Raw genomic sequence first — 26,211 nt, forward strand, 5'->3', positions numbered from 1 at the left:
ACACTTGAAAATGCAATGCAGTAAAGTTGGGTGCTTCCTAAAATTGTTCTCGAATATCTGGATGAGAAGAAATCAGAAACCATTCATGCATGTTTTAAGCAAAAAACTTTTATGTGTAAAACCAGTCTTTCAGCGATAATAAACCTCAAGCAAAAGTAGAGATGTAACCTGAATTTTAAAAGAAATCCTTTTGATTTTTCAACTTTTGAAAAGGGAAATGAAATAGGCTCAACCATATTATATCCCAAAATGTCTGTTAAACTCTTACCTTTGCTCAATTAGTTTTTCAATAGTTCTAGAATTATAAATTCTGGTCTTGATTTCCGTACATATTTTACATCCAAACACCCATTGGACAGAGGTGAGAAAACAGTCTTTTTTTTCTTTTTTTTTTTCTCCCTCAGGAGGGAATGCTAATGTTGACTGAAAGTCTAGGCCTTAGTTTCATCCCTCGAAATGGAGATTAAGATGTAGACATGCTTTTGTAGCAACAAAGGAAGAGAGTAATGAGGCAGATAGGAGAACTCTCTCACTATGCAAGTTGGTCATTTATCTTGCCATTAGTTTAAAGAATTTGGAGGTATAAACATGCCAAACAAAATAGAGACTAAAACATATTTTATATTTTTCAGTCTTTGTTCTTTCAGGCAAAGAAGAGACAAAAAAGATAGCTAATTTCCTTACATTGCTGTTTTCCTGAAAAAGGTGAAAGGTGGATCCAACAACTGTTTCTCCACGGGTAATGCCCCCTCTTTCTTCCTGACCCAATTTTGGGATCTCTCTGGCTCAGGTTTTTAGTCCTCACGGGTGGCAGGAATTACAGTCGGTTTAGGCAACTGTGTTTCTTCCCAGAGCCAGCACCTGCTGAGTACATGAGTTCAACTTTCCTATCCATCTGCATAACTAAGGAGGAAACAGCCCATGCTGAAGTAATGAAGTGTCATCCTTCCTCCCACTCCTTCCTAGGTTGCTATTATCCCACCTCTTTGTCCCTGAAATGAACTTCTAAAAAACCTGTTCACTTCATTTTTTCTCTCTGCAAAGCATTTTATGGACCTCAGTCTCTACGTTCAGTTACTAAAAAGACCAAGCAGCCGGACTATGACCTGGAGACATTTGTGAACAAAGTGGAATCTGCTCTGGCCCAGCAAGTCCATCATTTCTCAGCCCTGACAGATGTCATCAAGGTCTTGTGCCCAGCCCTGCAGCTGAAAGAGCAGGTTAGCAGACAAATAAACAAGAAGAAACGTCCCCAATGACAACTGCAAATAAAGATCTGCTTGATTGGCCAGACGCGGTGGCTCAAGCCTATAATCCCAGCACTTTGGGAGGCCGAGATGGGCGGATCACGAGGTCAGGAGATCAAGACCATCCTGGCTAACACGGTGAAATCCCGACTCTACTAAAAAATACGAAAAACTAGCCAGGCGAGGTGGCAGGCGCCTGCTACTCGGGAGGCTAAGGCAGGAGAATGGCGTAAACCCGGGAGGCGGAGCTTGTAGTGAGCTGAGATCCGGCCACTGCACTCCAGCCTGGGCGACAGAGCGAGACTCCGTCTCAAAAAAAAAAAAAAAAAAAAAAAAAAAAAAAATCTGCTTGATTTGACACTCAGCCTCTTCCTCTCCCCTTCCCAGAGAACTCTGGGCAACTGGTGGGCCTAGGTAGGGTCTGAGCTGGGTCAGGCTCTCTGGTAAATGCCAATATGAGGTCATCTGGGGCCAGAGCAACTGGGGATAGGGGTCAGAGTGACATGGGACACTACTTTCCTTTTCCTCAGTTGTCGCCCTCAAGGGAGGAAGGAGCTCTTAGTAACCCTTTTATGTTGCCCTGCTTTCCATCAAGAAGGGAATGCTCTCTGGTGTAGAGTTTTCTCTTGGTCGCGTCCTTCCTGTGTGGGCTAGCTACTAGTGGAGGGCTCCCTGGGGTTGTCCTGGCTCCCCCCCAGAGCCAGGACAACCCCAGGGAGCACAGCTCTCTGCTGGCTCTAAACCTTCCACATCTTTGGTTCGAGCACTGATAGGTCTTATACTTTAAAAAATGTTTCTCGGACCTCTTTCTTCCTTGCTGTCTTCCTAGGGATCCAAGAGGATCCCTACTGTTTTCTGTTTTAAATGTTTATACATTATATATAACAATAAAGAAAGAGAAAAAAACTACATAGTATGAGTTCATTGTTTCTTTACTCAATTTAAATTATTACCAAATGTTTATGATTAAGGACCAAAAAGAGCCCCAAAGTGACTTAACACAAAACGAACATCCCCCAGCCTCCATGATGGTTAATACTGAGTGTCAACTTGATCGAATTGAAGGATGCAATGTTCCTGGGTGTGTGTCGGGTGGAGGGGGCGTTGCCAAAGGAGATTAACATTTGAGTCAGTGGACTGGGAAAGGCAGATCCAACCTTAATCTGGGTGGACACCATCTAATCAGCTGCCCGTGTGGCCAGAAAAATGACAGGCAGAAAAACACGTGAAAAGACTAGTCTGGCTTAACCTTCCAACCTACATCTTTCTCCTGCGCTGGATGCTTCCTGCCCTCGAATATCAGACTCCAGGTTCTTCAGCTTTGGTACTCAGACTGGCTTCCTCGCTCCTCAGCTTGCAAATGGCCTATTGTGGGATATTGTGATTGTGTGAGTTAGTACACCTTAATAAACTGTCTTCTATACATACAACAGTCTTATTAGTTCTGTCCCTCTAGAAAACCCTGACTAATACACTCCCACCAAAAAAAAAAAAAAAAAAAAAAAAACCCTCTTAAATCATTTTTACTCCTTTCCAAAAAATGAGTATTTCCCTCCTATTCTATCTCTGTGCAATTGCACAGTTTAAAAAAATTCTAGGAGTATCACAAATAAAAATTTACTTTCATTTCATGGCTCTCACAAAATCAGGAAATTGATTCATTAGAGCAATAAAAAGTTTATTGGGCACCTACACTGGTAAAACAAACAGCTAAGAATCACTGCCTTCACAAAGTCTACAGAATTTTTTGTCTTCCTGCTTTCTATTCCTTATAGGTTTTATCTTTATAAAGCATGTCTCTACTTATACTATTAGTTTGCCAAAAACATTTACTAGCTTTTAAGTTTTACTTAATGAAGTCTAGAATCCCTACCATGTAACTTAAGCATCCTCATGTTTCCAAAACACTCCTTGTACGTTACCACTTCATGACACTGCACTGCTGACATTCTTCTCTTCCACAGTCTCTAATACAGAAAGATAATTACCAAGTTCAAATTCTTCATGAATTACCAAATTCAAATTCTTCATGATACCAACGTAAATGTGTTCTATTTAGATCTGGTCTATTTCATCTGCGACTTCCCTAGAATTGTATTTATTACTCAACTTACAGAATTTATATCATTCAGTTTTACAACATAGCTATTTATATCCTTATGTTCCTAATATGTTATAAACTTTTGAAGGCAGTCAAAATGTTTTGTTCTGTGTCACAATCATTCTTCTCCATTTTGGCCTCTAATGGAGAATATAGATAGTTCCCAGTAAATGGTGAATGAATTACTCCATTATTGCAATGCAATATTTGCATTATTCTTTAGGTTTGCTGTGCTACTCTATCTTATATGGTTGTTAGATACTGAGATGAATATAAATATGATCAAAGAGAGGAATATATGGCAGTAGTGAAATTAAATACCAAGTTCACCTGAACAATATGAAGCTAAATTTTCCTAACAAATCACCACTCACATCCTAGGAATGAAGTTGCAACCTACGGGAAACAAAATGAACTTCTTTATCCCACAAAGATGTTTCCTGGGGCCTGTCTGCTGAACACAGGAAACTACAGTGGGGTTTGGGTAGCTGATATGTATTCAGCTAAAATGTAATTTTCAAGATATATTATTTAACATTATTTCTGGCAAAACTCAAGGGACTATATCATTGGTTTTTCTGAAAACCAGGAGGAATGCAATTTCATGAAATTAAATAAATCAAATAATGAATATTGCAATTGTATCTGCCATCTTTTGCCAATACTGATTAGTCTACTTTTACTAGTACTTGCATTGCCTTCATAAGTAAGGAATGGGGATATTTTAAACAACAATTCTTATAATCAAGTTAGGCTTTGGAAATTTCAGAGTTGACAAGAAAATATTGATTTTCAGGTATTATTTTGTCAGGCTCCTGCTTTACTTCAGTGTGACTCTGTGGAGTGAAAGCGACACCCTGCAGAGGTTGGCTCAAGTGTCTGATTTACGCTCAGAAAATGGGAATGAGTTTAGTCACCAAAAAAATTTTGATTTAGTGATTTCTTCCATTTATGGTGTCTCAGGCATTCAAGCATTTGATTTCATTTTATACCAAATCTTAGAATATTTATTACTGCTCTAAGAAGAAGACACCCAGAGTCTGGGGTTGATCTGTTTATTATCCATTTGGTCCCTCTTGAGCTGGAAGTTCGGCAATTGTAGCTGCAGAACATGGTACAAAGTTGCATTAAGAGCTTAGAGAATATCTTAAATCATTTTAAGCAATGTGGTACTCTGTGTAGCCATGAATATTGCAAAAATAATAGCAATGACAGTGAATATCACAATTGTATCTGCCATCTTTTGCCAATACTGGTCAGTCTTAATTCATGTGATATATGTTTCCTCCTATCAACCCAATTCTCACATTCCTTTGTTTCATTTATGCTTCAGTTTGTTCAGGTGGATCTTTCTGGAAAAACTGCTTAATCTCTCCAAATATCCATTCATCCTTCCTGCTAGTATTTGCCAAGCATGTACCATATACATTTTGCTATGGATTAAATGTTTATGTTCCCCCAAAATTCATACATAAAACCCTGATCCTGAATTTATGGTATTTGGGGTAAGGCCTTTGAGAAGTATATTAGGCCATTCTTTCATTGCTATAAAGAAGTACCTCAGAGTGGATAATTTATAAAGAAAGGAGGTTTAATTGGCTCATTGTTCTGCAGGCCGTAAAGGAAGCATGATGCTGGCATCTGCTCAGCTTCCGGGAAGGCCTCAGGAAACTTAAATCATGGCAGAAGGTGAAGGAAAATCAGACACTTTACATGGCTAGAGCAGGAGCAAGAGACAGTAAGAAGACACACACTTTTAAACAGCCAGATCTCATGAGAAGTCACTCACTACTGTGAGGACAGTTCTAAGGGCATGGTGCTAAACCGTTCACGAGAAACCCACCCCCATAATCCAGTCACCTCTCACCAGGCCCCACCTCTAATACTGGGGATTATAATTCAACATGAGATTTGGGTGAGGACAAGATCTAAACTATATCAAGAAGTAATTAGGTCATGGGGATGGGACTCTCATAATAGGATTAGTGTCCTTACGGAAAGAGACAAAAGAGAGATGATCTCTCTCTCCACCAGATGAGGATTCAGCAAGAAGGCATGCATCTACAAATTGGGAAGAAGGCCCCTACCAGGAACCAAATCAGCCTAAGGATCAACAGGCCAGATTGCCTCTTCCCAAAGCCTTCACGGTGGGGGCTCTTGGAGATATAGGAGAAAGATCCCTGTCCAGTAGAGCCCTGGGAATGCGACCCTCACCCAGAAAAGCTATAGAGACAGGGTAACTGCCCCAGTGGGTGCAGAAAGTGGGAGTTCTGCCCCATTAGGTTTGGGAGACAGGATTTCCACTCTAGTGGGTCTGGATGGCAGGGCCACCACTTCAAGTGAGTCTGGAAAACAAATCATTGAGCTAAAGGGGACTATTCTCAAGCCTTATATCTCATGAAGTTTACATGCTAGATCTTGGCTTGCTTGGGAATTGTCACCCATTTCTTTCCCATTTCTCCCTTTTGAAATGAAAATGTCTATCCTATGTCTGTTCTGCCATTGTATTTTGGAAGCCCATAATTTGTCTGTTTTCATGGGTTCATAGTTGGAGGGAAACTTTGTCTCAGGATGAATTAAACCTTCAGTCACACCCGTATCTGACTTAGATGATTTTTTTTTTTTTTTTTTTTTTTTTGAGACGGATTCTCGCTCTGTAGCCCAGGCTGGAGTGCAGTGGCCGGATCTCAGCTCACTGCAAGCTCCGCCTCCCGGGTTTATGCCATTCTCCTGTCTCAGCCTCCTGAGTAGCTGGGTCTACAGGCGCCCGCCACCTCGCCCGGCTAGTTTTTTGTATTTTTTAGTAGAGACGGGGTTTCACCGTGTTAGCCAGGATGTTAGATGATATTTAAATGAGATTTTGGACTTTAGACTTTAGTGTTGATGTTGGAACACATCAAGACTCGGTTATTAGGATTAAATGAATGCATTTTGCAAGAGAAAAGGACATGAATTGTGGGAGGTCAGAGGCTAGATGTTATGGACACAATATTTATGTTCCCCCAAAATTCACATGCTGAAGCCCTGACCCCAGTGTGATAGAGACGATAAAGTCATGTGGGTGGCACTCTCATGATGGAATTTGTGCTCTTAAAAGAAGACACAAGACAGGTTATCTCTCTCTCCACTATGTGAGGATACATCAAGAAGATATCCATCTGCAACCCAAAAAGAGGGCCCTCACCAGGTACCAAAATGGCTGGCACCTTGATCTTGGACTTTCCAGCCTCTGAAACTGTGAGAAATAAATGTTTTTTATTCAAACCACCCAGTCTACGGCATTTGTAAAAGCAGTCCAAACTGACTAGGACATGTTGCTTCTTAAGCTAGGATATATGGAGGATCAAAAAAATGTAATACAGAATTATTTTTCTCTAGGAAAGTAGAATGTAGTTTAATATAAACATAAAATAACAGAGGTGCAGATAGTACATCAATCTAGGAAACTGCAGTTACTTGTTTTTTTCAGGAAGATTTTTATTTGGATAGTTAATGATTCAGCTGTCATTGATTTTTTTTTTTTTTCCCAAAGGCAGCCGGAGAAAAAATTTCCACTAAAATTTGTATAACTATATCAGCCTCTTTGTTAATAAAGAATTTTAATTTTAACTAATGCTGAATATGTTGAATATAAAAATGTCTTTCAGTATGGTATTTTTAAAAATAATCTCATCTATACTGAAAATGGAACCTTATTTATAGAGTCCCTTTAAATGCTATTGTTGTTCTCTCAGGCTTTCTAATAGGGCCCTAATAACCTTCAACATCATCTCCAAAGGGTCAAATCTTTCCCAGGGTCTCTGTGTCAGTGTGGCTGAAGATCAGTCTGCAATTGCAGAGCTCTGTTGCCTTTCTGAGTGAGTTTCTGCCCTGAAATTGTGTAACATGCTTATGTTTCTCATTTACCTAATTGGTACTTAGGTCTTATGTATTGAATTGTCCTCCCTTAGTCAGGTAATTGAAGCAGTAGACTGCACTCTTTGCTCCTCTTCATTCAAGCATCACCTCTATAGAGGGAATTGCTTATGGAATAACTCAATGTTTTCTGTCAAGAATTGGAAATATGATCTGTCTTATAGTTACTAGCCCTCCCTTCTGGTTAATTTTGCAATTCTCTCCCACTCATGGCTTAGATGACCTGAGGATTAATTATTTAAAAAGTGCTGATACTGTATTTTTATATCTGGGAAGACAAAGTTGCCAATTAAGCTTTAGCAGATGACATTTGACCTTATTTAGTATTATGTATTTTTTAGCCTCAGACTACATGAAGTTTAGGAGAATAAATTTGATATCTGTAAAGCTCTGGGGTCCAAATCCTTACTCTGCTCTTTAGCCATAATTTATCCTCTGTAAAGGAAGGGTGATAATACTATGTTCATGACAAATAAGATATAGATGTAAAGTGCTTGGTAAATGTAGCACATAGCAAGTACCCTGTAAATAATAATAATAATAATAATAATAATAATAATAATAAGCCATGCAGGTTTAAAAGCAACGTATCCATGTCATAATATATCCATATTCACATCTATGTATCTATCTATATCCACATATACCTATATATCCATATCCATATATCTGTCTCAACATATATCCATATTTGAGTCAATACTATATATTTATATCAACTATACATAGTTTTCATTGGTGCCGTATGTGCTAATTTGTCATCTTTCTGTTTTAAAACATAGGTTGGCAAAATTTTTTTGTAAGAAGCCATATAGTAAATATTTAAGGCTCTATAGGAGTATAGGACATATGCTCTTTGTTGTACCTACTCAATTCCGTTTTTTTGTTTTTTTGTTTTGTTTTTCTGTTTTTGTCAAAACAGCCATTAACAATATGTAGACAATGAGTTCCAATAAAATTTTATTTACAAAAAGACTTGACAGGCTGGATTTGCCAGCAATCTATACTTTGTTGACCTTGTTCTAAATCACTAGAAGATTTCCACAGAAATCTCCAATCCATGTATTTCCATATAATGTTCCTAGACCCAACTAGTAAAGTAACCAATGCTTGTCCATTATGAAGTTTTACTGGAGAAATTAAGGGAAATTAGAGCATTATAATGTTTTTTTCCCAAAACATAGATTAATTTAAACAGATATCCTTTATACTGACTTTCCATCCTTTCATTTGTGTTAAAACATTTACTTGAGAAATTAATGCTCACAGATGAGGTGTTTTAAGTGATTTACTTGATCGCATAAAAATCTGGCTCTATTCACTAATATCACTACTTCTGGACAAACAGCAGAAAACATGTAGTCAACTAAGGTAGTTCAGAATTCTAATATTAATTTCTGAAAGAATATACATCATTATTAGATTATAGAATTGCACTTGTACATTGATTAGGATATTTATAGCCTTTTATTCCCTTAATCTATGCATAAATTGCCACTCTGGCATACCTCATATATTCCAACAAGCAAGAGGCACTTTTTGAACACTTCTATTATCACTATTTCAAAGAAAGCCTGTGTGATTTTTACCGCCCTAACAGAGAATGTTCTTTTTTACATAAAAGTAAATAATCTACCTTCCTGTAAGTTACAGAATATCGATAGCTTGTGGTCTACCATCCAGGATCACACATGAAGAATTGAAATTCTTATTCACATAACACACTTTTTTTTTTTTAAATTAATTTATTATTATTATACTTTTAAGTTGTAGGGTACATGTGCATAACGTGCAGGTTTGTTACATATGTATACTTGTGCCATGTTGCTGTGCTGCACCCATCAACTCGTCATTTACATCAGGTATAACTCCCAGTGCAATCCCTCCCCCCTCCACCCTCCCCATGATAGGCCCCGCTGTGTGATGTTCCCCTTCCTGAGTCCAAGTGATCTCATTGTTCAGTTCCCACCTATGAGTGAGAACATGCGGTGTTTGGTTTTCTGTTCTTGTGATAGTTTGCTAAGAATGATGGTTTCCAGCTGCATCCATGTCGCTACAAAGGACACAAACTCATCCTTTTTGATGGCTGCATAGTATTCCATGGTGTATATGTGCCACATTTTCTTAATCCAATCTGTCACTGATGGACATTTGGGTTGATTCCAAGTCTTTGCTATTGTGAATAGTGCTGCAATAAACATACGTGTGCATGTGTCTTTATAGCAGCATAATTTATCATCCTTTGGGTATATACCCAGTAACGGGATGGCTGGGTCATATGGTCCATCTAGTTCTAGATCCTTGAGGAATCGCCATACTGTTTTCCATAATGGTTGAACTAGTTTACAATCCCACCAACAGTGTAAAAGTGTTCCTATTTCTCCACATCCTCTCCAGCACCTGTTGTTTCCTGACTTTTTAATGATCGCCATTCTAACTGGTGTGAGATGGTATCTCATTGTGGTTTTGATTTGCATTTCTCTGATGGCCAGTGATGATGAGCATTTTTTCATGTGTCTGTTGGCTGTATGAATGTCTTCTTTTGAGAAATGTCTGTTCATATCCTTTGCCCACTTTTTGATGGGGTTGTTTGTTTTTTTCTTGTAAATTTGTTTGAGTTCTTTGTAGGTTCTGGATATTAGCCCTTTGTCAGATGAGTAGATTGCAAAAATTTTCTCCCATTCTGTAGGTTGCCTGTTCACTCTGATGGTAGTTTCTTTTGCTGTGCAGAAGCTCTTTAGTTTAATGAGATCCCATTTGTCAATTTTGGCTTTTGCTGCCGTTGCTTTTGGTGTTTTAGACATGAAGTCTTTGCCCATGCCTATGTCCTGAATGGTACTACCTAGATTTTCCTCTAGGATTTTTATGGTATTAGGTCTAATATTTAAGTCTCTAATCCATCTTGAATTAATTTTCGTATAAGGAGTAAGGAAAGGATCCAGTTTCAGCTTTCTACTTATGGCTAGTCAATTTTCCCAGCACCATTTATTAAATAGGGAATCCTTTCCCCATTTCTTGTTTCTCTCAGGTTTGTCAAAGATCAGATGGCTGTAGATGTGATAACACACTTTTTGATGTTTGATAACAGCTTTCATCTACCCAACGAAACAGATCAAAATAAAAGATCCTTCCTCCATTTAAAAAGATAAAATTTTTCCCAGTTCCTTTGATTTTTCTTTCAACATCCAATACCTATTTTTCATCCTTACTCCTAACTGATGACTTTATTTTATAATTCATTGAGAAAATATAATGAATCGGTCAAGAAACATCACAAGCTCTGAGAACCACATTTATATGTTTATCAGCATTTCTACTTCTATATTATTATAATGAAAATTTTAACATTTCATTAAAGATGATAAATTATGATAGTCATGAAAGAGGAGGTATACCATGTTCATGGTTGCATTAATTGATATCAAAAACTGTCAATTCTCCCTGTTTAATCCATGAACTATTGTGGGTTTTTTGTTGTTGTTTGGTTAAAAACTTTCCAAAATTTTATATATATTTAAATAAAAGAACAAAAGTACAAAAAGTGCTAAATAAACTTTTAAAAAGTAAGTAAGTGCATTACTACAGCCAAGGTATGCTACAAGGCCATTTTGTTTTAAAAGTATGGTAAAAGTACGAGGGTAGAAAACTGTCATAATGAAAGTGCATTATTGGCCAGGCACGGTGGCTTAAGCCTGTAATCCAGCACTTTGGGAGGCCGAGATGGGCGGATCACAAGGTCAGGAGATCGAGACCATCCTGGCTAACCTGGTGAAACCCTGTCTCTACTAAAAAATACAAAAAAACTAGCCAGGCGTGGTGGCGGGCGCCTATAGTCCCAGCTACTCGGGAGGCTGAGGCAGGAGAATGGCGTGAACCCGAAAGGCAGAGATTGCAGTGAGCTGAGATCCGGCCACTGCACTCCAGCCTGGGTGACAGAGCGAGACTCCATCTCAAAAAAAAAAAAAAAAAAAAAAAAAAAAAAAAAATGGTGCATTATTTACTCAAAATAAGATATCACCATATAGATCAATAGACAAGAATAAAATATTATATGGTGTTCACAAAGCTACTTTACCTTGTGAAGAAAAATGTGTTAATTCTTCACTTTATTTTATATACAGAGATCTTGATGGATTAAATACATAAATGTAATATATTAATACATAAAGCTAATAAAAGAAAGATGCAGCAAAGACTACTTGTGATCTAAGGACAAAAAACACAAACTATAAGGTAGGAAAGTAATGGCCTGTGTACATCAGAATTAAGGACTTTTGTTCAACAAAAGAAAATTTAAGCAAAATTATCATACAGATAGTAGACTCAGAGGAATTATTTAAAATGTCTAAGATAACTAAAAAATTAAGATCTATCATGTACAAATAGTATCATCAAGACCTCAATTAAAATACTAAAATTAAAAACAGGGAAATCGACAAAAGTATTAAAAGAAAATCTTCAAAAGGATAAATATAAATAATTAGTACTGTATATTAACAGATGTTCAAATTGACTGGTAACTAGATACATTTCAATTTGTAAAATGATATACTATATGAAACTCATAAGTCACTGACTCTTATATAAATTTAAAATTCCCAAATAATTCTACATGCATTATATAAATTCATTCACTCTCATAGATTTATATTAAACACATTGGAGTGGGTGGTGTGAGGCAGGTGAAGTCAAGAGGATTGAGAATAAGGGATGCAAGGGAAAGTAAAAGAGAGCCTGTGCTTGGACTAAACCAAAGACAGTGTGCTATGAACTGAGGAACAAACAATATTACCTAAATATTGTGTACTGGGGTTTAAAAAATAATAATAGGAACTATAATAATTAGAGAATTGTAGTAGGTTTTAATCACATTTTAAATTTTCCAAGAATACTTAATTATAAAATGTATGTGAAATTAAGTTTTAGAAAAGAAAGCTTGTGCCAACAATGGTGGGAAAGATGTCTAAACTACTTTTTTTAAAGAACTAGTAAGAAACTGATTTAATTTAAATTAAATTTAAATTAAACTCATTAAATTAAATTAAAAAAATCCTGGAAAGACTTTTTGTAGAACCAATGCATTCCATTGAAAACTTTAAGAATAGTTTTAGGGAAAAGAAGAGACTTTCAATATATTTTGATTTTCTGACATAGTCATTTGTGAGCTTAATCCCAGGAATTTGAAAGTAAATATTACTGATATGCAAATATTACTAGCAAGAGATATTGTGATACAGTCAATCAAAGATTATAGGAAAGATATGGTATCTGATTTCAAGCAATGACTAACTTTAGAGACAAGGTAGGATTGGAGGCAGACAATAAAGAAACTGGGAATGGGAAGACATGAGAAAATTTGAGTTGACTGAAAGGGACTAGAAAGTGTATAAGCAAGCAAGCTTCTTATGATTCAGGATTCGTGGTAAATAAGAGAAAATGGCTGTGAGTGAAGAAAAAAAAATAACATTTTTTTAGTGTCCTAAAATAACATTACCTTGGTTTACACGGTTAAAATTTAACACAGAAAAAAAAAATTGAACATAATTTAATGGAATTCATGATTTTGCCTATAACAGCATAGTACTGTTGGGGCTCAGAAAATGAAACCGCAAAGTGAAGACTCAAGAAGTAGCCTCAGAAGCAAAGCTTCTCTCTGACCTCCTGCCTCTTTCCTCATACCTCACTCTCCCTCATCTAAGCCATAGAAACTAGAATCTTTCTTTCCCAAGGCAGGTCATAGAAACTAGGACCCCTTTTGCCCAAAGCCAGCCATAAAGTCTAAAAATACTTTACTCTTATCTTGCCCTTGTCTTTTTTTGTAACAACTGGCCATAGAGAAATTAAAATCCTCATTCCAAAGGCAGCCTACGCCAGATCTGAAAGGAAGGAATCCTGCACAGAAATGCCAAAAAGTATATGAACCGACAGGCATTGCTGAGTTTTCCCACTCAGTCTGATTGTATTAGATCACATTCTTTTTGTTCAATCACATTCCTACATGGCTATCCATAGTTCATTGAAACTAAGCATAGATATGGATTATTTTCCTGTGTCTTTGGATCTTTACTCTGAAGGCTCCTGTATCATGTAAAACTCTGATCAAGCACATTATGCTTCCTTTCTTGTTAACTTGTCTCTGGTATAGGGATGTTGGCCATGACCCTTTTTATGGGGAGAAAAGGGACTACCCCCTGTCTTCCCCCACAGTTATGGTGACAAGGATGGAATGGCTGAGACATCTGACTCACTGTAGAACTTACAGATGAGGTCCTGGGACAACAGGCAAAAAGCCAGCAAAAAAGGTAGGAACTTTTATCAAGGTCAAGTCTCATGGATCTCTGTCTGTTGTGCCCAGTGGAGAATGGAAGGTAAGAATTTCTCTTTCTCTGTTCCTTTCCAAATGCAGGTTAGCAGGAGAAAATTATTTGTTGGGACTGTGACTCGTGAAAATTTGTTTTTGGGTACTCACTTGCTATTGATCCTCTCCCCTCCCATGGACAGCTATTGTTTACCTATTAGTCTTGTTTTGTGTCCTAAGAACATGGGTTGGCTTTTTACCTGTTGGGGACATATAGACTATTCAGTTTCTGTGTGCAGATAGCCAACCAAAAGTTTAGGGGGCCCCTATAAAAAGATTATGCCTGGGTAGAAATGTGGGTTGGTCCTCATTTGCAGCTGGCATATCTACTGTTACCAGCTATCAAAAAGATAACTAAGTCTCTTTTTTCTTTTAGTTGTCTTTGGGGATAGCTCTGGATCTTCTGAGGACTGCTTCTTTGCACCTTTTTGGAGCTGCCTGGTATATCCTTTGTTAAGTTACAAAAGGCTTATTGGTTTGGGTTATGAGTCACTGAAAAGCAAAGTGACTCAGATACCTTTGGTTTAATGGAAAATAATAAATAAAATTAAAAGAATCCAGGAGTATTTGCTGTTTGTTCCAGCTAAAATATGATAATAAATCTGAAGGGAATTTTGTAAAGGGCTGTATGGTCAGAAGTTCGCTTAACTAAAAACTAATTATATAAATGTACATATAAAATATATATTTTAAGGCCTCTTTATTTCTCTCTGTTAGATTTTGCTTCTCCTCATCGGAACTTTTCATGCAACTGAACCTCTTTTTCTAGAACTCATACTGACTATAACTTTTTTAGGAAACTCCCCAAATTCATTCCTCTATGACTCATTCTCCTATTTGTTTCTGCCCCTTCTTTCTTTTGCCACCTTTGTTATCCACTTCCATCTGTGGGTCAATGGATATAAAAGTAATGAAACAAAATATTAGAGATTTGGCTATCAATAAAAGCAATTTGGGGAGACTTCTAGCAACCCTGAGACCCCTTAAGAAACACAGAAAAAAGTTTCACAGATCAATTTTGGGGGGTCTTCTGTTTTCCTTAAGAAGCCCCAGGAGACATGGACAAGTTCCTCTCAGGTCTACAACTCATCCACTTTTACATTGAAAGCCCTGAGCTCTTTGGCTCTGCAGGGTACAAAGGATTACTTTACACTGTAAGAGAACTCCTGACCTTTGGATATGTAGTATATAGCAAGTCACTGAGGAGAGCCACAATTTTAAAGGTAACTAATAGCAGTTGCAATGGACCATTGTTACCACAGGAGGCAAACTCTTTGTATCGTCCTCATTCTTCGCATGTTTAGAAAGGAAAAGCCTTCCATTTCTGACTGAGCCAAACAAAAATTGGCAGTAAATGGCAATTTAGTACCAGAAAGAAAATATTGGCTAAGCTGGTAAAGAGAGGCTCGAAGACAAAGACACAACATGAAAATTGACATGGTTTTGGCACTTGGAGGCTGTTGGAGCACTCAGCACTAAGGAATGGGGATCTTGTGGGTGATGAATTAGACATACAGTGGGCATTGAATTATCCACCAGCCTTAAGGGGTTATCTTTACATTGAGGCACGCTATGGGAAGGTAGTGCAGCTCAGCCCCATGATGTTTCCATCTTGGGCTTTTGCCTTGGCTCTGGGGGACCTGGGACTCAACATAAAAATAAGATGCTTGATTTCTGGAGACCTAGGTGCTCTGCTTTATAGTTATGCTACCTTTTATATGTATAGGCCTCAGAAGTAAATCAAATTATATATAGGTCCTATTTGTTAATGGGCTCTGCCCTGAATTCAATAATCCAGTTAAGGAGCAAAATTAAAAAGCCACATATCTAACTATACTGGTATCTAAGATAGTACTTTCTGGCATTCAGCTGTTTATTTTAAACAGGTTTCCGAATTTTCTCCTAAGTTCATCTGTATGTCTTTTTGTAAAATCCAGTAGTGAATTCCCATTATTTTATGTTGTCTGAGCATCAATTTTTGAATATTTCTCTGTGTCTCATCTGACACACCTGAACTTAATTTTTCCCACCCCTCCACTCCTCTATCAAGGCTCCCCTAGAGAGTAGCTACCTTGATAAGCCTATGAAGCCAGGGATAGAGTTTAAGGTCACTTGAGAAAAGTCTCAGGACAAAATTATTTTAAAAATGTAACAAATCTAGTTTGAGCAGATATGAATATATTGTCTGCCCAGTTGAGCTTTAGAAACACTGAAACCTAAAATTTAGTTCACAACCTCCATAAAATTGATGTGATAAAAGGCACTATGCGCTAAGACTTTCCTTTGACATAAACTAAAATAGAAACTAGCCTAATTGTCTTTTAGTTTATGTGATCTGAGATAATCTTTGGTAAATAAAGCTAGTTTTAGAATAAATGGTAGAATAAACAGAAATGTCCTTAGAATTGTAAGCATGTTTTTGCCTGGGTTTGCTAGTCAGACTGAATTATGCTGTCTCTTCTAGATGCTTTAAGATCATAAACTATAAATGCAACAGTCATAAAAGTAAACATTAAAAAAGTTATTTTTGGTTTCTGTGCAATTTCTAATATTTGCCTAATTTATTGGTGAGCCATAGGAAAGAGCAAGCCACTGGCCTCCCCAGAGCTTTCCATGCATCTTGCTGTGAGCCAATATCTTTAGCTTTAAGCCTCTGGATTCTGGGATCTGTAAGATTGGAGACATATGTGTATGCACAGATCCAGAGACAGTAGCTATGGGACAGAGCCAAGGCTAATATGGATCTGTACTATGTCCAGTGTGTCAGAGGCCTTGGTTGGAACAAAATTGGCTGATGCAGGGTTAGGTGATTGTGCCTTCTCAAAAATAATTTGAATGGCTAGCTTTGATTTCCATGAGCAACTAAAACATAACTGTTAAGAACAAGTAAATCAGGCAAGCGTGAATGGATAAACATTTACAAATGAACCTGTCATAGTTTCAAAAATATTTTTAATAATTTTAAATCATGTTGCTTTAAATTAATAATCATAAAATGTCTGAGTCATTTCTAAGTAAAATAAAATACTGAAACAATTATTAAGCATAAGTTTGTTTATATATTTCAGCATCTGGTGTTTATACAGCATAAAAAAGCTAAATATATTTGGGTCTGTTAATAAACGTGAAAATTGTACTTTGTACACGTATTTTCAGAAACTGCAAAATGAGAGAACAATGGTCCAAAATTACTTGATTGAAATTCAAATTTAATATAGCTAAATAAAACTACTAAAAATCAGAGAATTTTGTAGAGAAGATACATGAGAAAAGCAAAATATGTTTCCGATGAAAAAATTTATGAAAAATAAAAAATATGTGTTTCAATGAAAAAAGTAATTTACCCAGTTTAGAAGATATTTAAAGATTGACTTGAAATAAATAAATAAATTGAGGGAAAATGGTCTTGATAAAGATAAATGCATATAGAAAATTAGAAAAAGAAAAGGTAATAAAAGAGGATCTTGTATAGTTAAACTAAGACAAAATAAAACTATTATAAGTGTTTTAAAATTAAGCCTTATATAAAAAGTACACTGACATACAAGGCTATAATTTGGTTTTCTGTTTTAAATCATTTTAGTTAACTGCAAAACAAGAGGAGAGAGAGAAACAAATTTGCTGTGCCTCATGTTGTCTTTATTAGCTCTTTTGTTAAATGAATGACTATTTCATAATAATCTGTGATGTTACTTGATTGTTTTGAACGTTTATTTTTGACAAACTTCTCAAAATTAAATTTCAAATTCTAAATTTAGTCTTTTTGTCATTGAACTAAATTTTGGGCCTTCTGGGAGGGTCTCTCAAAGTACAAAAGAGATATATTAGGCTTATTTGCTAGGTCAAAATCATACAGAAGTAATGTCAAATAAGAAATAATGTGTAACTTTCTTTGAGTTATGTTTGTATAGATATGCTATTAATGTGCGTTTCAAAATTGTATGAGATTCCTAAAAATCTGATTCATCTTGGCATATGTTATCACTCTTATCTATAGCTATTTTGTTAAATTGTTTTAGCCCACAGAAAATAACCAAATTTCCTCATCAGTTGCATTTTTAATGCTGGTCATTTTAAGACTCATTTTCCAGGGTTAATTGGCTTATTCTGGTGTTTCTTCTAAAAGATAATTACAAACAACTATAATATTAAAGAGTAGTGTCTTCAAAAAAGATAAAGACTCTAACAAATACTTTAAAATACAGACCTCTGCCAATGATTTTGAGAGTATTTAATTGGACTGCTAAGAATTTCAAAAACTCCAGTGATAAAACTGGTCTCATAAAACTGCTAGCCTAACATGAGACTGAACTGATGATGTATTATGATTTTTAATAAGTTTTTGTTTGAAACATTGCTGATTTTTTTTTATGTTTTGTTTTTCAGAGTTAAAATAAGTTATTGTATTTTAACTTATCTATAACTTGTAGCAATTTGGTAATGTATACTTTTGGAAACAAAATTGAAACATTTGGCTTTCTTTCTACCTGATCCCTCCAGAATTCGAAATCCATTTGTAAATACTCTTATTTTATGGAAAATACAGTTATTTGCATAAGTTCAGTAAGAATCTGTTAATTTTTGTAAGACACACACAATTGGAGACTCTGGTTAGTTTACCAAGGCTTTGACTGGAATGTCAAATTTTCAGATATGAGCAGACTACTTTGAGGGATCAAGGTTGATTTTTATGGAACCAATGAAACGCCCATTAGAATAACTGGCCTGGTACCTTGTCTACATAGTTCCCTTTTGAGATCCTTGGTCTTCTAGTTAGTAAAGAAAGTCACTTTCTGATAGGCCCAGTAACCTCAGATATTTTGAGGACCTTGAGAAGGATGAAATTCACCAAATGCATACACGTGTTTAGACACACCCTGAGAACAAGTCAAATTCTTGGCTTAGCTTCCTAGTTTGAGAGGTTTTCACAAGTTCAATCTTATGTTTTTAAGAAAAAATTTCATCAATGCCAACTTAAAAACAACCTATATTAAATATCATTATTCTTACTGCACTTTATGCAAATAATCAGCCCAAGTTGATGAACTAAATTTACTTTACAAAGAAATAGTTTTACCATAAATACCTTTGGTGGAAATGGGGAAATGAAACAGAGAAAAATTATGCTGCAGAAGAAAACTATACTGCACTTATTAGATTCTAGGCACTGTTTTTGAGTGTTATTATTATTTGAACTGAATTCTGAACTTTTTGTTTTTTCCATTATATGACTGTGACTCTCTGGACCAAGGTTTATAAGTTTTATCTCATCCTTCTTCCTTGAAATCATTAAAATTAAAACTTCTCTCTTTTTTGAGGTCCTACAAACTAAGGTTAAACAATTTGATATAAACTTCAAATAAATTACCACAATGGCTTATGTATAATTAACCATTGTGCCTACTGCTGTATTGACTACTCACAACATTTATCTGATGCAAACTATAAACCAGCAAAACCTGTGAGATTTCCACTGTCTACTCTTGTTCCATCTATACGTGCTTCCAGTGCAACATCTAGAAATCTTGGCTGGCTGCTCTCTGGACTAAAACAAACAAACAAAAACAAACAAACAAACAAAAACCTCTGAGTTTTATAGGTTGTTCTAATCATTAAGCTTTGTGTTCTTCTTTCAGGAGAAATTCCTCTTATTAAATATTTGATTGCTCACACTATATAGAGACCTGACTTTGGTGGATGATCTACAACATCACTGCCTGAGTGAGACTCATCTGTAACCGATTTAACTGGACTAACATATTCTTGAGACTGAGAGACTGATTCAGGGGCTTATGAGACAATCTACCACCTGTTTCTGGATTGTAAAACTTTTTGGGAAAATTTCAAACCAGGGAATGATGGGCCTCAGAAAACAATAACTCAATGTGAAGGCTTAAAAAGCAGCCCCTATTAGGCCAGGCGCGGTGGCTCAAGCCTGTAATCCCAGCACTTTGGGAGGCCGAGAGGGGCAGATCACGAGGTCAGGAGATCGAGACCATCCTGGCTAACACGGTGAAACCCCGTCTCTATTAAAAAAAATACAAAAAAACTAGCCGGGCGAGGTGGCGGCGCCTGTAGTCCCAGCTACTCGGGAGGCTGAGGCAGGAGAATGGCGGGAACCCGGGAGGCGGAGCTTGCAGTGAGCTGAGATCCGGCCACTGCACTCCAGCACGGGCGGCAGAGCGAGACTCCGTCTCAAAAAAAAAAAGCAGCCCCTCAGAAGTGAAGTCTCTCTCATCATAGAAATCATAACCTGTTGCAGTGAGCCAAGATTGTGCCACTGCACTCTAGCCTGGGTGCTAGCAAGACTCCATGAAAACAACAACAATAACAAAAAAAAAAAGAGAACATAACCTGTTTTTTCCCAAAGCCAGCCATAAAGCCTAAAAATATTACTCTAACCTTGCATCCTGCCTTTCTGTGTAACAGCCAGCCATAAAGTAATTAAGATGTTCATTCCAAAGGGGTCCTACGCCAGATCTAGGAGGAAGAAATGCTCTAAAGAGAGGCCAAGAAGACCTTGCTGAGTTTCCCCAATCGGTCTGGTTGCATTAGATCTTTCCCTTTCTACATGTCTGTCCATATTTCATTGAACCTAAGCATAAAAATGGATAGTTTTCCCATATCTTTGGATCTTCATTCTGAAGGCTCCTGTGTCATATAAAAGTATGTTCATACAAATATGTTATGCTTTTCTTGCTAACCTGTCTTTGTCACACAGGTGTTGGCTATGACCCTTATGATGAGGAGGAAAGAAAACACTCTTTTCTGCTCCTGTAGATTCATGTGTCAGGCTTTATACAAATGTTTAATTAATGAATAAATAAAATAATTAAATCTGTTGTTTAAGGCTGCAAGAGGCAAGAGTTCAAGATTACCTAGAGGAAATTGTGAGATTTCTAACACAGGATAGCAAACTTAGATAGGTGTTTCAGCAAATCTGAAATACTCTTTAGTCTAAGATTATCTGGTTATAACTGATAGTTATGAAAAATCCTTAAAAATCACATTTTTGAGTAAAATACAGTGCCAATTATCTTCAACTGCTCATTATGTAAGTCCTTAAGTGACTATCATTTGAGAAAGCTTTTTTTTTTTTCTTGTTAACTCTCCCTGGAAATTAGCTTCCAGCATCACAGCTAAATCCGTTTTCCTCAATGTATCTTCTTTTTTTCTGCCACTTCTGTCAAAATAATCACACAATGTCACCTTACTTGAAAAGAATATTTATAAATATGTATACATATACACACACATACACACACACACACACACACACGCACACATACACACACACAGATTTCTAAAGTTTCCAAAAAGAAATGTATGAATGTTCTCTATAGTTCCCGTTCTCTTTTAATTGCATGGCAAATTCCCTCTCTCAAATGCCTTTCAGGCAGCCTGGATATTAGCCATCAAAAATGGAATATTGGCTGTCTCAATTATGTAAAAAGCTTATCTGATTCTAAGGGTCACTGAAGTTTTCAGTCCTCTTCCGAAAATAAAGGATATAGCTAGTGTAAATGATTCAGTTGCATTACTGGCTTTCAAAGAACAATTAAATTGAGTGGAGGAGGGAGGCTATCTTACTTAAGACTATTTCCTCTAGTGAATAGTAAAATACATCAGCTTTTTATCATATAAAGGGGCAATTGACTTAGTGACAAATAGACACACTGGAAAAGAGCTATTCTGAAGTCAGTCATATAAATCTCATTAATAAAAAACGGAATAAAGGATGAAGTATTTCCTTTATAGATATTTACTAGGCAGGATCAGATATCATAGATATGCAGAACAGTCAATCTTCTTCCATTAAATCCATCTCAGTACAGCACAGGATCAATATTAAAACATAAAAATAAATGGAGACATCACTTAGTGTTTCTTCTGAGTGAAAATAGCCATGTGGTGAAAATTTCTTACTTTTTTTTTTTTTAAGACGGAGTCTTGCTCTGTCACCCAGGCTGGAGAGCAGTGGCGTGATCTCAGTTCACTGCAGCTTCCACCTCCTGGGTTTGAGCGATTCTCCTGCCCCACCCTCTCAAGTAGCTGGGACTACAGGCATGGGCCACCACGCCTGGCTAATTTCTGTAATTTTTTGTAGAGATAGGGTTTCACCATCTTGACCAGTCTGGTCTCAAACTCCTGACCTCAAATGATCCACCTGCCTCAGCCTCCCAGACTACTAGGACTACAGGCATGAGCCACCACGTCCAGCCCGTTTTTATATAATAATAGAAACAATCGAAGAGAAGAGGTAGAATGGGTGGATTTCTCATTTTTATAATAATCTTGAATTCTTCCCCACCCATATCCCATCCTTCACCTTTCTTTTTTAACATTTGTGTTTGATTAGAGTTAGAGGGGTCTGGCTTCCGAAGTTTTAGGGAAAGAAAATAGAGTTAGAGAAATTAAAACTAATTTCTATCATCCAGGTTCTTTCAAATACAACTGTATTGGACAGAATAAGGCTACCAATATATTTTTTAAGTTTGTGGAAGACTTCTGATTTTGTAAATACTTTGATGTTGATTATTCTATTTTGTCATTAAAACAATTCAGTTGAAGAAGTGTAACTTTCCTCATTTAGATATAGGAAGACCAAATCCCAAAGATGTTAAATACTTTGCTCAGCAGTACAAGGTACAATAGAAGAAATCTGAGAGAAAATAATTATTTTGACTCCCAGTCTAGTGTTCTTTCCATTTTCCCTACTTTACCATACATACTGGCTGACAGTATATGATTATCTTCTTAAGTAAAGTCCTCTACAAACTCAGTGTTACAAAGTTTCTTGATAACTAATAATGTTAGTACACAATGTAGTTCCTGATGACTAAATTTGAAGTTCATTTCTGATGAAACATACAAATAGGTCTGCATTAATTCATTGAGTGTGTGTGTGTGTGAGTGTGTCTATATATATATATAGAGAGAGAGAGAGAGAATACATATATACTCAATATATAGATATACAGATATATATCTTCACTTTTGTTCTTTTAACTTAAAGGCAGACTGCTATATTTTCTTAGGTTTTATACAAATGTCAGCTTTCAAATAAAGGGAGAATTGTGATGATATATTCAGACCTTATTAATGACCTATGATACCTGTATCCTGAAGAAAACATATAAAAAGTTCAGAGGTTATACCCTTTGGTTTGCATACTTACTTATATTTCAGTGGGCTTATTAGCTTTTAGTTAGCTAATGCCAATGACATTTATTTCTGCTTCTTAAAAAATTGTATTATAATTATTGGAAAAAATATACCTAAGGACTATTTGGTGCTCACATGATGGCATAATTTAAAATAAGTGAAATTAAATAAATTTCACTTTGGCATGAAAACATGGACAGTGTTTCTGAAGCTCTAATGCATAGAAGGACTGTGGTCTATAAAGGACCGTAATATGTTTTTTATGATTCACACAAGAGGAACAAAAAATAATTAGAGACTGATCAAAGAAAATTATCTGAAGAAAACAGTCAAAACATTTCCACAAGGAGAATGAAGTCAAACTATGAAATAGGGCTCTTCATAAATCAAATAAGATCATAGTATTTTTTGTTTTTCTGGAAATCTTTGAGAACTTGTTAACTTAAAATAAGAATGATGCTTTCAATATGTTCTATCAAAACAGACTTACATGACCAAAACGAACAAAAAATAGTGTTTATAATCACAGCATCTTGAATGGAATGTTCTGATGCAATATGGAAGAGGATATTTAACTAAGAAACAGTTTTTCCTGTTATCAAAATTATTGATGTATCACAATTATTCACTGAATCACCATTTAGTTAATGTAATCTTGAATAAAACACAGAATAGAATATTATCTCCGTGTAAAAATACTCAAAATTTATTTAGGTAAACTATTCAACAATGGTGCATCTTAATATTTTCACTTAATTTACTGAAACCTCAGCTGTTGGTGGTGAGTACAATGAACATGATAATATCAGTATATCTTTGTGTGTTATTACAAGAATATGCGGTAGAGCATATCTGCAGCACTTACATCATATTTGCTCTGATAATCATACTTAGGAAATGATGGTTATTAATTTCATTAATTTTGAGCTCATGTCTCTGACATCCTGTTTTTGACAGCTGCTTGGGCCCTTTCATTTGCATTTGTGTTTTCCTTCACTGTACTTGGCCTGTCTGCCTGTCTCGCAGAAGCTACTCTCATCTTAGGTAAGAACATCCAGCTCTTGCTCCATTTCATGGAACTTGATCAGATAGTTCCAATGTCACTTTTTCATTTTTTGAAGAACAATTCCTGTTCAATATTTAGAAGAAGCAAATAGTTGTGTTGGATATTTTCTCCTCTAGCATTTTAAAGCTATATTATTTTGTTGTCAGACCACTGTAAAGTACCCAAAAAATGCTTATTTTTAACATGTAATGATTAACACAGAAGCAGTCACTACAGCCCTGTTGACTGTTTAATGTCCCTATTTACAGACACATATAAAAATGCCTCACAATGCTACAAAAATCAGTCTCTCCTGATGAAATGGTTTGCTCCCTTCTTTTGGATAATAAACCATTGTGTTATATTCTCTTTGCCCTATATACCAGCAAGGTCAGATTTTAGATTTTTATTGAACTGCTACTGATTTCCCCAGAAAGTATGTATGTATTAGTGCGTTTTCATGCTGCTGATAAAGACACACCCAAGACATATATAGAAAAGAGGTTTAATTGACTCACAGTTCCACATGGCTGGGGAGGCTTCACAATCATGGCAGATGGGAAGGAGGAGCAAGTCACACCTTACATGGTGGCAGGGAAGAGAGAACTTGTGCAGGGGAACTCCTCTTTATAAAACCATCAGCTCTTGTGAGACATATTCACCATCAAGAGACAGCGTGGGAAAAACCCATCCCCTTGATTCAATTAATTCCCACTGGGTCCCTCCCATAACATGTGGGAATTGTGGGAGGTACAATTCAAGATGAGATTTGGGTGGGGACACAGCCAAACCATCTTATTGTATATTACTTAATTGTTCATATTTTTAAAGAAGCTTTAGTTTTATTTTAACCCAAAGATTTTTTTAAATGTCTTCATCAAGTCTCCATGGTTCTGTGTGTGCACATGTATATAAATTGATTTATATATATTTTAGAACAATATAATGAGAACAAATGCTATATATTCCATCTATAGAACTTAGTTTATGACTAGATTCACAGAATTGAAGGACTTTGGAGTGCAAAATACCTTAGTGATGATCTTATACAGGTGTAATTTCATTTTAGGGGTGAGAAAATAGTAAAATATTTGGTATGAATCTATCATTCTTTGTTTTGTTGTTTTTGTTCTTTCTTTAGCCTGCATCCCTTTTTTAGCCTGCTATTACACAGAGTAATATCCAATATGACTGAGTAATTCAGTAGTTTCAGTTTTTACCTCCTCTTCAATAAGAGATGAACTCTTAGCTAAGGTCAGTAACGAGCATCCGAAGATACGTTATTTTAATCTGAAATTTTAAATTTATTTATACAGTTTACTTATTTCACCTCTAAAGCATAGAAATAGTGCTTATGATAGTTTAGATTTCAGTATAATTTGAGCACTTCAAGAAAAGTATTTGAGTCATAGAACAGTGAATGATCAACATTTAACACAATGAATCCCTGTTAAGGGCATTTAAGAGGCTCTGTTGAGGATGTCTCTGAAAATCAATACTATTAAATCACACATTTCCCCATTGTTTGACTTCCCAAATCCCAAACAGAGACCTTATTGATTTTGACAACTTTTTTTCTCCCACTGTTTGTTTCTTGTGCTTTCTCTACCCATTGAATGTTGGTCAAACAGTGACTTTTACCTTACTACCCAGGAGCTATTCAGCCCAGAGCTGCTTCTCTGGCTGTCAATCAATGGAGGCCCACAGGCCTCCCAGGCAAATGTACCAATCCCAAGCTCCTTTTCCAAAAACAAACAAACAAACAAACAAACAAAAATTGCCTGTCTCATAAGTGATTATTGGCTCAGAGCAGCATGATTCCTGAAGGGAAGGTCAGATGACACATTTTCTCTACCAATAGAAAAATGCAATCAAGGATATACCCTTTCAGAATTCTGTTTAAAATTATTACTGACATAGATATCGAGGACATTATGTGAATGGAAAATTTATTGTCACATGGGAATATGAAATTTTAAAGTCACAGAATTTGTTGGAAATGCAGTGGTCATCTGGGTCTTTGGCTAACTGGATTGGCAAAATTAAGAACATATTGATATATTTAAATAATTAGTTGAAGAAGAAATGTAGAAACGTTTCTCTATAGGAATTATACAATATGCTGGAAGTACTAACCACAAAATAAAAGTATTGGCCTTCTAAGATGCAATAGGAGTCCATATTCAGTGTAATACTAAGAAGGAAACAAGTTCTTTAAATAAGAGATGGGGTCCTTTTATAATTTCTATAAGGGGTCACTAAGCTGTTTTTGTAAAATTCCTGGTAGTAAACATTTTCTTACTTGCAGGCCATAGGTTCTCCGTTGCAACTACTCAACTCTGCTCTTGCCACATGAAAGAAATCACAGACAATACAAAAA

General features: G+C 36.1%; 1 protein-coding gene across 1 annotated transcript in view; it reads right to left on the bottom strand.

Annotated features, from left to right (window-relative positions):
* Positions 1-26,211, bottom strand: part of NEGR1 (neuronal growth regulator 1) — a 908,115-nt gene that overhangs the window by 348,918 nt on the left and 532,986 nt on the right. The window lies entirely within an intron of this gene.

This window comes from Macaca thibetana, chromosome 1 (genome assembly GCF_024542745.1).
Source record: "Macaca thibetana thibetana isolate TM-01 chromosome 1, ASM2454274v1, whole genome shotgun sequence".
Lineage (NCBI taxonomy): Eukaryota > Metazoa > Chordata > Mammalia > Primates > Cercopithecidae > Macaca > Macaca thibetana.